The sequence below is a fragment of the Gadus macrocephalus genome, chromosome 9 (genome assembly GCF_031168955.1).
Source record: "Gadus macrocephalus chromosome 9, ASM3116895v1".
NCBI lineage: Eukaryota > Metazoa > Chordata > Actinopteri > Gadiformes > Gadidae > Gadus > Gadus macrocephalus.
In genome coordinates this window covers 22,243,593-22,255,738 of record NC_082390.1, presented here as the reverse complement: position 1 = coordinate 22,255,738, position 12,146 = coordinate 22,243,593, and the positions used below count along the sequence as shown (strand labels likewise).

The following is a 12,146-nucleotide window of genomic DNA, read 5'->3' as shown; positions in this document are numbered from 1 at the left end:
TATAATGGTGCTCGACGGCGCATTTATGCATTTTGATGTAGACGACAAGGGGGGGAAATATTAGTTTCTTAAATACCCTGCTACTTATAAACGTGGCCTCTCGAGTCAAAACACCGGAACCAATAATTGAGAATGCAACGCTTCCCCGGGTCCCATATATGTCCCTGGGTCCCACACGTCACTTTGCTACAGCACTAGTTGCTACAACACGCACACACAGACCGCAAACAACAAGCCAAGCAGAAGCGCGAAAAATCTAAAGAAAATCTTAGCAGAAGACAAGAAAGTTTGACTTTATTTTTATTTTTTAACGTTTGTTTACGTTATCTAGCGACCCATTTTATTCAATGTTACGTCATCAAACTTTGTCGGTAGGTCTGTGAAATAGGCCGTGAAATAGGTATTACGTTTTTATATAAGTGGTCTTAAAAGGGTCTTAAAAAGACTTGAATTTGACTTGACACTTGGCACTGTGAAATCCAATCTCATCTTTTGCATTCCTATAGCTTCCAGTCAAAGACTTATACAAAATCTATCTAGAAAAGCAAATACACAAAGCAGACTTTGAAATGGACCACAAAAAGAAAAACGATAGCGCTCGTGAAGAATATTATCAGGAAAATAAAGTATATCCAGCCGGCGTCTTAATAATCGTTCCTCACGGAGATTCCCTCTGAGGATCGCAGCCTCTACGTCCGCAGGCTCTCGTAGAAAAGGACATGCCATTTCTAACACTTCCTTCTGTCGGAGAGCTGCCTTCAGCCTTATAGACAACAAACTCAGAGTAGGTCTAACCACCTCCCGAGCAGGTTAGACCCACGGCGTATGTTGCCGCAGCAACTAACTCTCGGTTGCGCTGAACCTGCTACCTGAAACGGAAAACCCAGAGTTTCCATTAACTCAGAGCGAACAAACTCGGGGTTGCCTCAAAACCAGCTACCTGAAACAGGCCTCTGCTTGACAGAAAATCATCATACCGTCATTCGCAGGAACTGGTGGCAGGCCTGAAGGTTCACTCGCTGTGGATATTTTCAGAATATTTGAAACAATAGTTGCTTCCCATTTTAGATTGAAGACATCAGGTTTACCAGGAAGGATCCTCCCAAATTCTGTATCGATATAGACATTTTTGATTAAAACTATAATAGGTTAAAGGGGATTTATTCATTTCGATTTTTTCATTTCAACTTTATTAAAATAGTCGGCATGTCCACAAAGCGAAGATACTCTGCAAAAATTTCCTCCACTGTTGGAGAACTAGCAGCAATCCACAGTCTTCGGTTGGCATACTTTTTTTCCATGCCTTCTTTGATGGTGCTGATGTTTTTCTGACATGCTCTCATTCTTTTTATAATGCTCTTCCATTCACCTACAGTGTTTCCCACAGCAAATGTGTTAGTTAAGGTGGTGATTGTCTGAGGAAAACAACTTAGTACAGTTAAGGTGGCAGGGGTGTTGTTAAGGTAGCCACCTTATCTATAAAGCACTGGGAGAAACACTGACCTATCAACTCCTCCCCTTCTATAGGCATCTCCACTGTAATTGATGCTCTAGGCTAGGGTTAGTTGTTGTAGGCCGACTACGCTTGCGCTGAAACCGATGTTGATCATCATGAAGATTGCGCCTGAGATTCCTAAGCCGCATCTCAATGAATCCACTATGTGATATTGGGTCATAAAAATGCTCCTGAATCCCAGAAAAAAAACAGCAAAAACAAAACAGTTTTTAGAAATCATTTGAATAATGTATATATATCAATAGGCCTACATGCTTGAAATTGATAGCCATCTATCAGCATGTTTTCTCTTTCACAATTAAGACAGCCATTTTGAAGAAGAATATGGATACTAAGAGGTGGAGATTAAATATTCATGATATTCCATATATTTCAGAATCATTTTGAACTGTCCTAAAAAGTATGATAAATACAATTTGCAATTCGTACACCTAATCCAGGAATTACACTTATTTCAGTTGAGTCAGTTCAGTTCCTGCGTTCAGTTCAGTTCCTGCATCCCCATCTGTGCCCTATACCACGAAGCTCGCTGAACATACCCAGGCTTTCTTGGGAAAACCTGGCTCGACAGACCCGCAACTCGCAATCAGAGTTAAATGGTACCACGAAGCTTACTTTAGATTCAATTAGTAGAACCAGGTTTTCCGCTTTAGGTTCAGTGCGCGTTCACGTGAAAGGGGCGTTTTTTGCGGGACTCTCTAAATCGACGCCACTTCGACCTGGGCGGGACTTTACGTCCTACGTCACTCGCTATGGGTTTGCATGTGTGCGCGTAGCCGTTTGTCTCAGGGATCTGTGCACAAACTCCCTTGCACTACAGATTACGAGCGTCAGTGTCGTACGCGATGGAGGGTGGGTGACATTCCTACAGTCTGATGATAGGCTATATTTCTACAAATGACTTACTATTACCAGCGATTAACATGACGAAACAACACAAACTAAGCTAACATTAGACTACAGCCATACCATAACGCCATACCAGCTAACCTTAACTATTTCTATTAAACTCTGAACCATTTTGCAACAGGCAACTGTGTGTTGGTGCGTCTTATTGCTTCCCACGTCTGCGTCTGCGTCTGCATCTTTCCCACTCCTGGCTAATAGTTTCAGCTTTTGTACTGTATATCAGAAATGATCACCCTGTACCACACTGCTCACTTGTTGATGTTTTGTGAGCACTCACGCATTTCTCTAGGTATCTTAAGTTTCCTACTGGAGTCATCACAACTTTGGACTTTGTTATTGTAAGAAATATTGTGTTGCAAAAACACTTTGTGTCTTACCCTTAGCGTTACCCTAACCTTAACCCCAGTAAAATTTCTTCATCATAAACTACAAGTTACGCAAAATGGCATCCAAACATCCAGTCCAATATGAAAGAAAAAAGCTAGCTTCATTAAGGAATCAAACCCCTTATCCCCGCGTTAATGAGTTGCTCTCTGACCACTAACCCATCAGGTCTTAGTACATGCGATTCAAGAGTTAACCACTTGACAATCTTTAAACTTTGGTTGCCTAGAAATTGTAAAGACAGTGATGTGTGTACATTGTGCGAGTATCCGTCACTCGCGATGTGTGTGCAGTCCAAAATGAAAGAAAAAACCTTGCATCACTAGGGAATCGAACCCCCAATCATCAGTTGGTCGTTGGTAACTGTAAACAAAGAGATCGCATTTTGTTTAACTGCTAACTAACACACGGGTTTATGCGTTCACTGAACAAAGATTATGGAAATAAAATACCACTTTTCCATCAGAAAAATCATCAGAACCGTTATTACCAACCCATAGACATTAAAGCCAAAACCTTTCTCACATGCACACCCATCGCGAGTGACGGCTATGCGCACACATGCACACCCATAGCGAGTGACGTAGGACGTAAAGTCCCGCCCAGGTCGAAGTGGCGTCGATTTAGAGAGTCCCCGTTTTTTGCGTCATTTTTCTCACCTTTACGATAGATCAAGCAGTCTATATGAGTTTAAGTGAAAAGATTCTGCATATTGTCTGTAAAATAACTATGCCAAATGCAGAATTGTTCGCCATTAATCCAAATAGAATGATGATGATTTAAATGCATAAGCAACGTCCATCCTGCCTTATTCTATCATTTAGGGAATTCACTTTAAATACACCCTATTTAAGAAATGTATAGCATGTTTTCGACCGCTGAGAGGTAGCGGCTGTAGCGTAGTGGATTATGTTGGGAAAAATAACCTGATGAGCACATCATATGGCAGGCACATTAATATATAGTCGACTCTTGCTCTAAACCCAACGAACACATAACACAAACATGATAATATATAGTCAGGTCAAGGCCGGAGCTGAAGGCCCCATCTCCCAGGCAGGCAGATGGTGGACACTCAGACAATGCACCAGTATCATCTCCAGAACGGGAGAGCCACATTAATTTATCACACAGGAGACACCTCGAAGCTCTCCCCCACTAGAAGGAACACATGCAGATACTAGGGGCCTGAGAGCCACATTAATTTATCACACAGGAGACATTTTGAGAGCTCTGCCCCGTTAGGAGGAACCAAGAGATACACCTGCCCATACCAGGGCCTCAGAGCCACATTAAATTACCACACACGAGACATTTCAGGGGGGCACTCCCCGTTTTAATTTATCACACCGGAGACACGAGGAACTCTCCCTGTTACGAAGCCCTCTCAGGGCCTGGGAGCCAAAACACACCGAACCGCACACACCTCAAACGCACACACCTCATGGAGAGGAGGATACAGCATAAGACTGCATCACACAGGGACTCTTCACCTTCTTCTGAAGCAGACCTTCCACGGAGGCGAAGCTCCAGATGAACCATCAGCGCTGATTAGGGACTTAGACATATTCGATTTCTCACGCTTTATGACTCTGTATAACCGCTGCCACTTTACTTAATAAATCCAAGGTCCTCGTGCCGATATACTTTATTACCTCTCCGTCTCATTTTATCTGGTCCAGTAGCTAGACAGACCGTTTTTCCCCACAATTTGGTGACCCCGACGTACATAGTTTTTCTGAATTGAACCGCAACTGGGAAACGAGAGACGGAGAGCGGCACGACCTCGGGACCCCGGAGCACCGGACCGGTTCCTGCAGTCTCACCTCGTGCACGCCCAACAAAAGGTAGGCAGAACCTGTTGATAAAATCCAAACTCTGCATAGTTATATAGGAACCATATTAGGAGGTGAGACTGTGAGAGCGGTTCGCTACGGGATATCTCGTGGGGACGAATAGGACTGTATCCCAGCATTTCCCCATAAACCCGATTGACCCTGAACGCGTGACACATCGAATATCGGCTCGTTGCATGGTGAAAGAATACCCTCGAGACCATAGGGCCTATAAGAATCGGGCATAGTGATACAAGACTACCGATGGCCACGTAATGGATGTGTAATGGAGACACCTATGTCTTAAAGGGGGGTTAGAGTCCCCTTCTTTGTTTAGGTATTAAATAATTTCGGTGGTAAGGGGGTTAGAGTCCCCACCTATGTCTAAAGGGGGTTAGAGTCCCTCGGGGGGGGGGGGGGTTAGAGTCCCCACCTATGTCTTAAAGGGGGTTAGAGTCCCTCGGGGGGGGGGTTAGAGTCCCCACCTATGTCTTAAAGGGGGTTAGAGTCCCTCAGGGGGGGGGGGGTTAGAGTCCCCTTCTTTGTTTGTGTATTAAATAATTCTATGTGGTAAGAAGGTTAGAGTCCTTTATCAGGGTTAGAGTCCCTTTGCAGAGGAAACGGTGCCTAGGGCACGAGTGACACACAGAGAGACAGTGGGTGTATGCGCGTGAGAGAGAGAGAAAGGCTGTGAGCGACTCCGTGTGTGCGCGTGTACGCAAGAGGTGATGTTTCTGTGTGTGTAAGAGGCTGTGAGAGACAGAATGAAAAGTCTGTTGATATGTTTCTGTGTGCATCTGCGAGAGACAGAATGAGAGAAGTCTGTTGATATGTCTCTGTGTGTGCGTTTAGAGGAGACAGAGTGAGAAAGGCTGTGTGCGTCTCTGTGCGCGTGTACGCAAGAGGTGATGTTTCTGTGTGTGCGTTTGGAGGAGACAGAATGAGAAAGGTCTGTTTAGGTGTGTGTGTGTGTGTGTTTGTGTGAGAGGGAGCGAGAGAGATAGCAAGGAGAGATAGCAAGGAGAGCTAAAGTCGAAGGACGATCGAGAGGGACCATTTTCCCTCTAGACAGTTGGAGGTAGCGATAGAGTGCGTGTTTTTCTAACAATGAACGGTTGTTTCAGGACCACGAGAAAGGACTCTGTATGGTTTTCAGGCCCAGAGTGTAATCCCCTTTCCCATATGTGTAGTCCTCCCATTTGAGGTCCCCGTCCACCATATTTGAAGTCCTCTACTCCACCTCATGTTGTAGTTCCCCTCCCTAAAATTGTATGGAAGTTAGAACCTGTGAGGGTGTTTTGGTTCGGCCTGACGAGGCCTGTACCAATTTCGGTGGTCAGCTTCTAGTTTTGTGTATATAGAAATTTGGAAAGGGGGAGCAGTATTAAGTTATATATAATAAAGTGAAAAGTTATTTGTGAATGAAGGGACAGAAGGATCTTTTTGTGTGTGAGAGATAGTTATTAGGCCTTGTTCCATGATGGAGAGTTGAGGATGTTGCATTCCAGGCTTATCTGTTAACGGTCCTAGCTGCTGCTTGACCCTAAGGGGAGCGAGGAAGGGTGAGAGAGAGAGAACACATTTCCCCCCCCATTTGTCGACCTACACCATTCAGGCAGTACAGAGAGACACACTAACACACAGTACAGAGAAAGGAAATAGAGTGCGTTCAACTGAAAGCGTGTGGTGGCCATACGCCATAAAATACCACATATCAAAGGAATGCAGGTAGAGCTCTGTTGAGTTTTCAGGCTTTGATAAATTTGTAGTTCCCTGTCTGCCATGTTTGAAGTTCCTTGTAGTCTCTGTCCATAGGTTTCACCTGAACAACCCCTCTGCTGGCCGAGAAAAGGAACTACCCATGGTTTCTCTCACACCCAGCCCCCAGAGCACACTCGCTTTCAAGGCGTTATGGCCGCACCCAACGTGGGAGGGAGACACGCAGAGAGAGAGAGAAGCCACATTCCACCCTTATCTGTTGTCTTGCACCAAACAGCACCCCGTACTGAGGAGGGAGAGAGAGCGTGTTCTCCCGAAGGAGGGAGAGAGAAACAGGGAGACACACAGCGGATATTCACATTATGGCTAATTTGTTTTTCTTTAAGTTTAGTTTTAGTTTTGTTTTTTATTAAGGATGATGAACATCATGACACAGTTACCATTCAGGATGAAGAACATCAAAGTTCATGAGGAGGTTATAAGGACAATAACGTTGATACTTTAATAGGACAACAGTGATGATAATCTAATGCAATTGGACTAAAGAAGGTGTTGCTATTAACTAAGTGATTCATATTATTTTCACACAGGAAAGAATAATTGAATAAATATGGATATGATAAAGAAGGAGTATAATAATAAAATAAAATAAAGTAATCTTGATAAACTGTACAAGTAGGACTACACCTATTAAAATATGGGGTGTATCTCTTTGGTCAAGGATGACAGGTGGATTGAAGCCACATCTGCTGGGAAGGGGTCCTACATGCTATGTTGTCCATTTGGATTCGGAAGTAGTGGGTTTACCTTTCAAATGCCACTACTGCTGCTGCAACAGTTTAATAATTGTAACTCTGATAAATGACTTTTTGTTTTATAGTTTCCCTGAGGTGTATTCATTACGCACACACACTTGGCTGCATAGGGCAGATGGGGCTGAAGACTCTGTCTCCATCCCTCCACTTTGCGATCTATACCACCATATAGGTGGGGATTGATTGTATCCCAAGTATGGCATCCTGCAGCGAGCCAGTATGGAAGGCTGGTTAGCCAACGACGGGTAAGATCCCACCTTGACACCCGGGACGACCTAAGGCAGGCACAGTCACGATTACTTGGCAGAGTCGCTGTGGGCACTGGCTCACTTGATCATGAAGTGACGAGCTGCAACAATCATGGGAAGTCCCGTCTGGGGTGTAGGGTGGAGGAGGAACAGGAGTCAGATATGTCAGCTCTGGCAGCAGAGGTGGTCTTGGAACGGGGCATGTCGCGTTTTATTTTATTTTACCTTTGTGGTATAGAAGGCCACTAACGCATGTACGTTTTTCGGTTTAGTGCATGACTTTGGAACAGCGTGGTCTCCGGCGGCTGATGGTAAACCCACCCATATTGGGCTTTGGTTTTGGACATACTGGTTTCGATTTCCCTTCCCAAAAGATTGGTTTTAGTTTGCTGATGGTTAAGGTTAGACGTTTCGACGTTGGTTGCACCAACGGCGTTCTTAGATTTGCTTATCATTTAATGTGCATGGTTTTGACCATTGCCCAAGGGGGGAGGTATTGAGGAGAATTAAAAAAAAATATATATATATAAAAAAAATAATATAATAATAATAATAATAATAATAATAATTAGAAAACAAGGTTTTTCTTCACCATACTTGCAAACAATGATTGACATCCAGCTAAATGAGTGTGAAATACAGTGTTCAACAGATGGGTGGAAGCAGTCCCATCAAAAGACCCAAGTGCGGCTACAGTAATCAAGTTTCGGACTAGAGAAGTCATGACTAGGTTTGGAATTCCGTCAGAAATAAGCTCAGACGGAGCGTTTATTCAGAGAACACTCAAACATGTGATTCAACATTTGCATGTCAAATAAAGACTAGATTACGCCCCAATCCTCAACCACAGGGTATGGTGGAAAGAGTGAATGGGACGCTTGAGACAAAGATTAACAAAGTTAAATTAGAGTACTAAATTAAAGGACTAATGCACTACGGTTGACACTAATGAGTTATCGCATGAAAACTAACAGAACGACGCATCTAACCCCGCATGAAATGCTTAAGGGTCGACCCATGCATTCACCTAACATTCAAGGGTCCCAAAAGGGACTTCCATTAGAGTAATTAGAAATAGAATTAAGGAAAATATGTTTGAACATTGAACTGTTTGAACTGTTGTACATAAGTTTGTAATTCCAGCAAGAGAAACACGAAGTTCCAGGGCCAGAGGAGGAGCCAGATGCAGACACGCCCGGAGCCGACGAACTACCCAAGAATGATGCAATCAGATTTTGGCAGGGTTTGAATCAGTCCTGTTTTGGTGGTCCACTATTAACAAAAATGTTGATTGGATAAATAATATATACTATAATCAGCAACGTTTTGTCAATTTTTCCACGGATAAGGTCAAGGGACTATATAGATATAGATATGCTATTGGCAGAGCACGGAGGGGTGTGTGGGATGATGAAGACGACATGTTGTACTTTTATCCCCAATAACACAGCACCGGATGGGTCGGTGGCCAGGGTGCTGGCAGGGTTACAGTCCCTCAGATTAGAGTTGGCAGAGAGCTCCGGCATTAATGACCCCTTCACAGGATGGATGGAGAGCCCAATGAGCGATGGGCGCTACAGGTACAGCAGGTGCCATCCAAGCTTACCTGGGGATCGAGTATACACCGGAGAGTTTGGACGCGGGACCGCCAGAGGGGCCCGACCTGATCCGGCTGGAGAACATGGTGGGCTGCCCCATTCCCGTCCCCGCCAACGGCACCACCCCCCTCCCACCTGATGCACCCACGTCGCCCGGACCAGGGATCTGCGTTCCGGTACCAGGGGCTGCGGCCCGTTCCCTTAAGGCTTGAGGGCGCCCCTGGCTGTATTCGCTTCTGTACGCTTCACTGTTTTTAGCCGCTCCCATATCTATGCCCGCGTCTACGCAACCGACGCCGGGAACATAAATGTTGTTGTTTATATCGCTGTCCCACTAGATGGAGCTCGGGGATACACACGGGCGAGATTCCAGGGGCCTTGATTGCCCGTTTATCAGATGAGGTCCTGAGCGCAGTTGAATAAAAGGGTCTAATGCTCAGGTGGCGCCTTGCGTCCACCTGCCCGTGATGACGCTCAGGACTATTCCGTGGTTTCAGTTGTTCCCGTGCCCCGGGCCTACCCCGAATACCCCATGCGTGTGATTGCTTATTGTTACACGACCAGCTAACTCCTCCTCACATCCTTAGTGTGTGGTCATCTAGGGATGGGTTGAGGGGGATTGCCATTCGTTGTGTACCTCATATCTTTCTGATATTATTATTATTATTTAGGGACACGTTTCAGGGTTGCATTTCTTTCCTGTGATTGTTATTGTGTAGTGTTTGTGTGATTGTTGCATTTTTGTTTATATCGTTATTGTTTACTGGTAGTTTTATTGTTGCATTTTGTTGTTGTTGTTATGGTTTGGTGTTGGTTTTGTTGTGTATCATCTGCTGCCAGTATTGTTGGTATTGTCTGCTCGCGATGTAAGGCCGGGGTGGATGCCACCCCCTAGGTGGGGTGTGTATGGCATACCCATGTCTGAAGCATGGGTAGCGTTTCTCCCACGTGGTTCCCCATACGCCCGGTCCAGCGAGTTGTTTTAGTCCCATGCTCATGGTTGTTTGTTTTTATGGTCATTTTGCCTTCTTTCTGTTATTTCTAATGGTGTTATAATGGTAGTCCCGCGCTGGAGTCCTATCCCTCGTACCCCTAATGAGTAAAAGTCGTCTTGCGACGACTTGAGGGGGATATGTTGGGAAAAATAACCTGATGAGCACATCATATGGCAGGCACATTAATATATAGTCGACTCTTGCTCTAAACCCAACGAACACATAACACAAACATGATAATATATAGTCAGGTCAAGGCCGGAGCTGAAGGCCCCATCTCCCAGGCAGGCAGATGGTGGACACTCAGACAATGCACCAGTATCATCTCCAGAACGGGAGAGCCACATTAATTTATCACACAGGAGACACCTCGAAGCTCTCCCCCACTAGAAGGAACACATGCAGATACTAGGGGCCTGAGAGCCACATTAATTTATCACACAGGAGACATTTTGAGAGCTCTGCCCCGTTAGGAGGAACCAAGAGATACACCTGCCCATACCAGGGCCTCAGAGCCACATTAAATTACCACACACGAGACATTTCAGGGGGGCACTCCCCGTTTTAATTTATCACACCGGAGACACGAGGAACTCTCCCTGTTACGAAGCCCTCTCAGGGCCTGGGAGCCAAAACACACCGAACCGCACACACCTCAAACGCACACACCTCATGGAGAGGAGGATACAGCATAAGACTGCATCACACAGGGACTCTTCACCTTCTTCTGAAGCAGACCTTCCACGGAGGCGAAGCTCCAGATGAACCATCAGCGCTGATTAGGGACTTAGACATATTCGATTTCTCACGCTTTATGACTCTGTATAACCGCTGCCACTTTACTTAATAAATCCAAGGTCCTCGTGCCGATAGACTTTATTACCTCTCCGTCTCATTTTATCTGGTCCAGTAGCTAGACAGACCGTTTTTCCCCACAATTAGTATAAAACCCGAACGCCAGCGACCGGGGTTCAAATTCGCCGGTCTATCATCATGCATTTTACCCCCATGTGGTGCCAGCACGGCCTTGAAAATATGGGTTCAAGTTCGAAATAAGCACAAAAATATAATTCCATAAGCTTTAGTGAATAAGTATTCCATATGCATGAGAATTAGGACTTTTTATGCTTCACATAAATTTGCATCACTTGGGAGTCGAACCCCCCGCGCAGAAATTCAAGACTGACGCGCTACCTCCACTCTAGCACACTGTCACGGAGATACAATGCGCAACAGTAATCATTGTCTACATAAGGTCCAAAAGGACGATCAAATAACGAACACCCTCTGATGAGAATCTGTATCTCTCATGAAGAACCCCAATTTCGTTGTTTGCACAATGACAATAAAGTCTGAAATCTGAATATCGTCAGACAATGCCAAGGGATCGGTTCTGTCCCGTAAAACCCTCTGTCTCCGGAGAGACGCCTGTACGAGAAGTGCGCCGGGGTCCACGGGAACACCCACAAATGGTGACGCCATTGTCAGAGGAGGGGCTAGGAAGCTGCGCACGCCGATTTAAGTAGCCGATCTCCGGCTAGACTAAGCCGAAAAACTGCTCCCGACCAGGTTTGGTTGCGAGCATAAGTCACCATGGTGATACAGCGACGCTAAAAGAGATCGACTTTCGTGGTACAACTAACCCAGGCTTGGAGCTCAACATACCTCGCTAACCCTCTAAGCGAGCTTCGTGGTACAGGGCTCAGGTGTCTAATAAGTAGTGGTGCCGAGATGATGCCTCATGAAACGTCAAAGCCTCAAAGCCAGATGAACCACCAAAGTGGTTCGTGCTCGAAGCTTCAAATGAGTACGCTAGGGACATCTAGTGGTGAATGAAATTATGACAACCCAACCCAAAATGTGATTTTTGCTTCGTGTGCCGATACAACATTAAATCATTTGAGAATTGAAGTCATTTCAGTGATACATGTGTGTGAGTGTGACATTCATAAAATGGCACAGAGCTCATGCTAGAAAATAAATCATTTGGCAAAAGTGTGTCTTAACAGACGCTTTTATCCAATGCGACTTACATCGGTAAATACACACATTGACACACTGACGGCAGAGTCAACCATGCAAGGCGACAGTCAGCTGTCAGGAGCAAAGTGACAGGGTGAAGACAAC

General features: G+C 45.2%; 1 long non-coding RNA gene across 1 annotated transcript; it reads right to left on the bottom strand.

Annotated features, from left to right (window-relative positions):
• Window positions 1-1,372: 1,372 nt before the first annotated feature.
• LOC132463918 (uncharacterized) lies at window positions 1,373-2,016 on the bottom strand. Its single transcript, XR_009527140.1, has 3 exons — window positions 1,849-2,016; window positions 1,504-1,805; window positions 1,373-1,415 (listed from the first exon to the last, which is right to left on the bottom strand). It is a non-coding gene; the product is annotated as an uncharacterized LOC132463918 (long non-coding RNA).
• Between the last annotated feature and the right edge of the window lie 10,130 nt (window positions 2,017-12,146).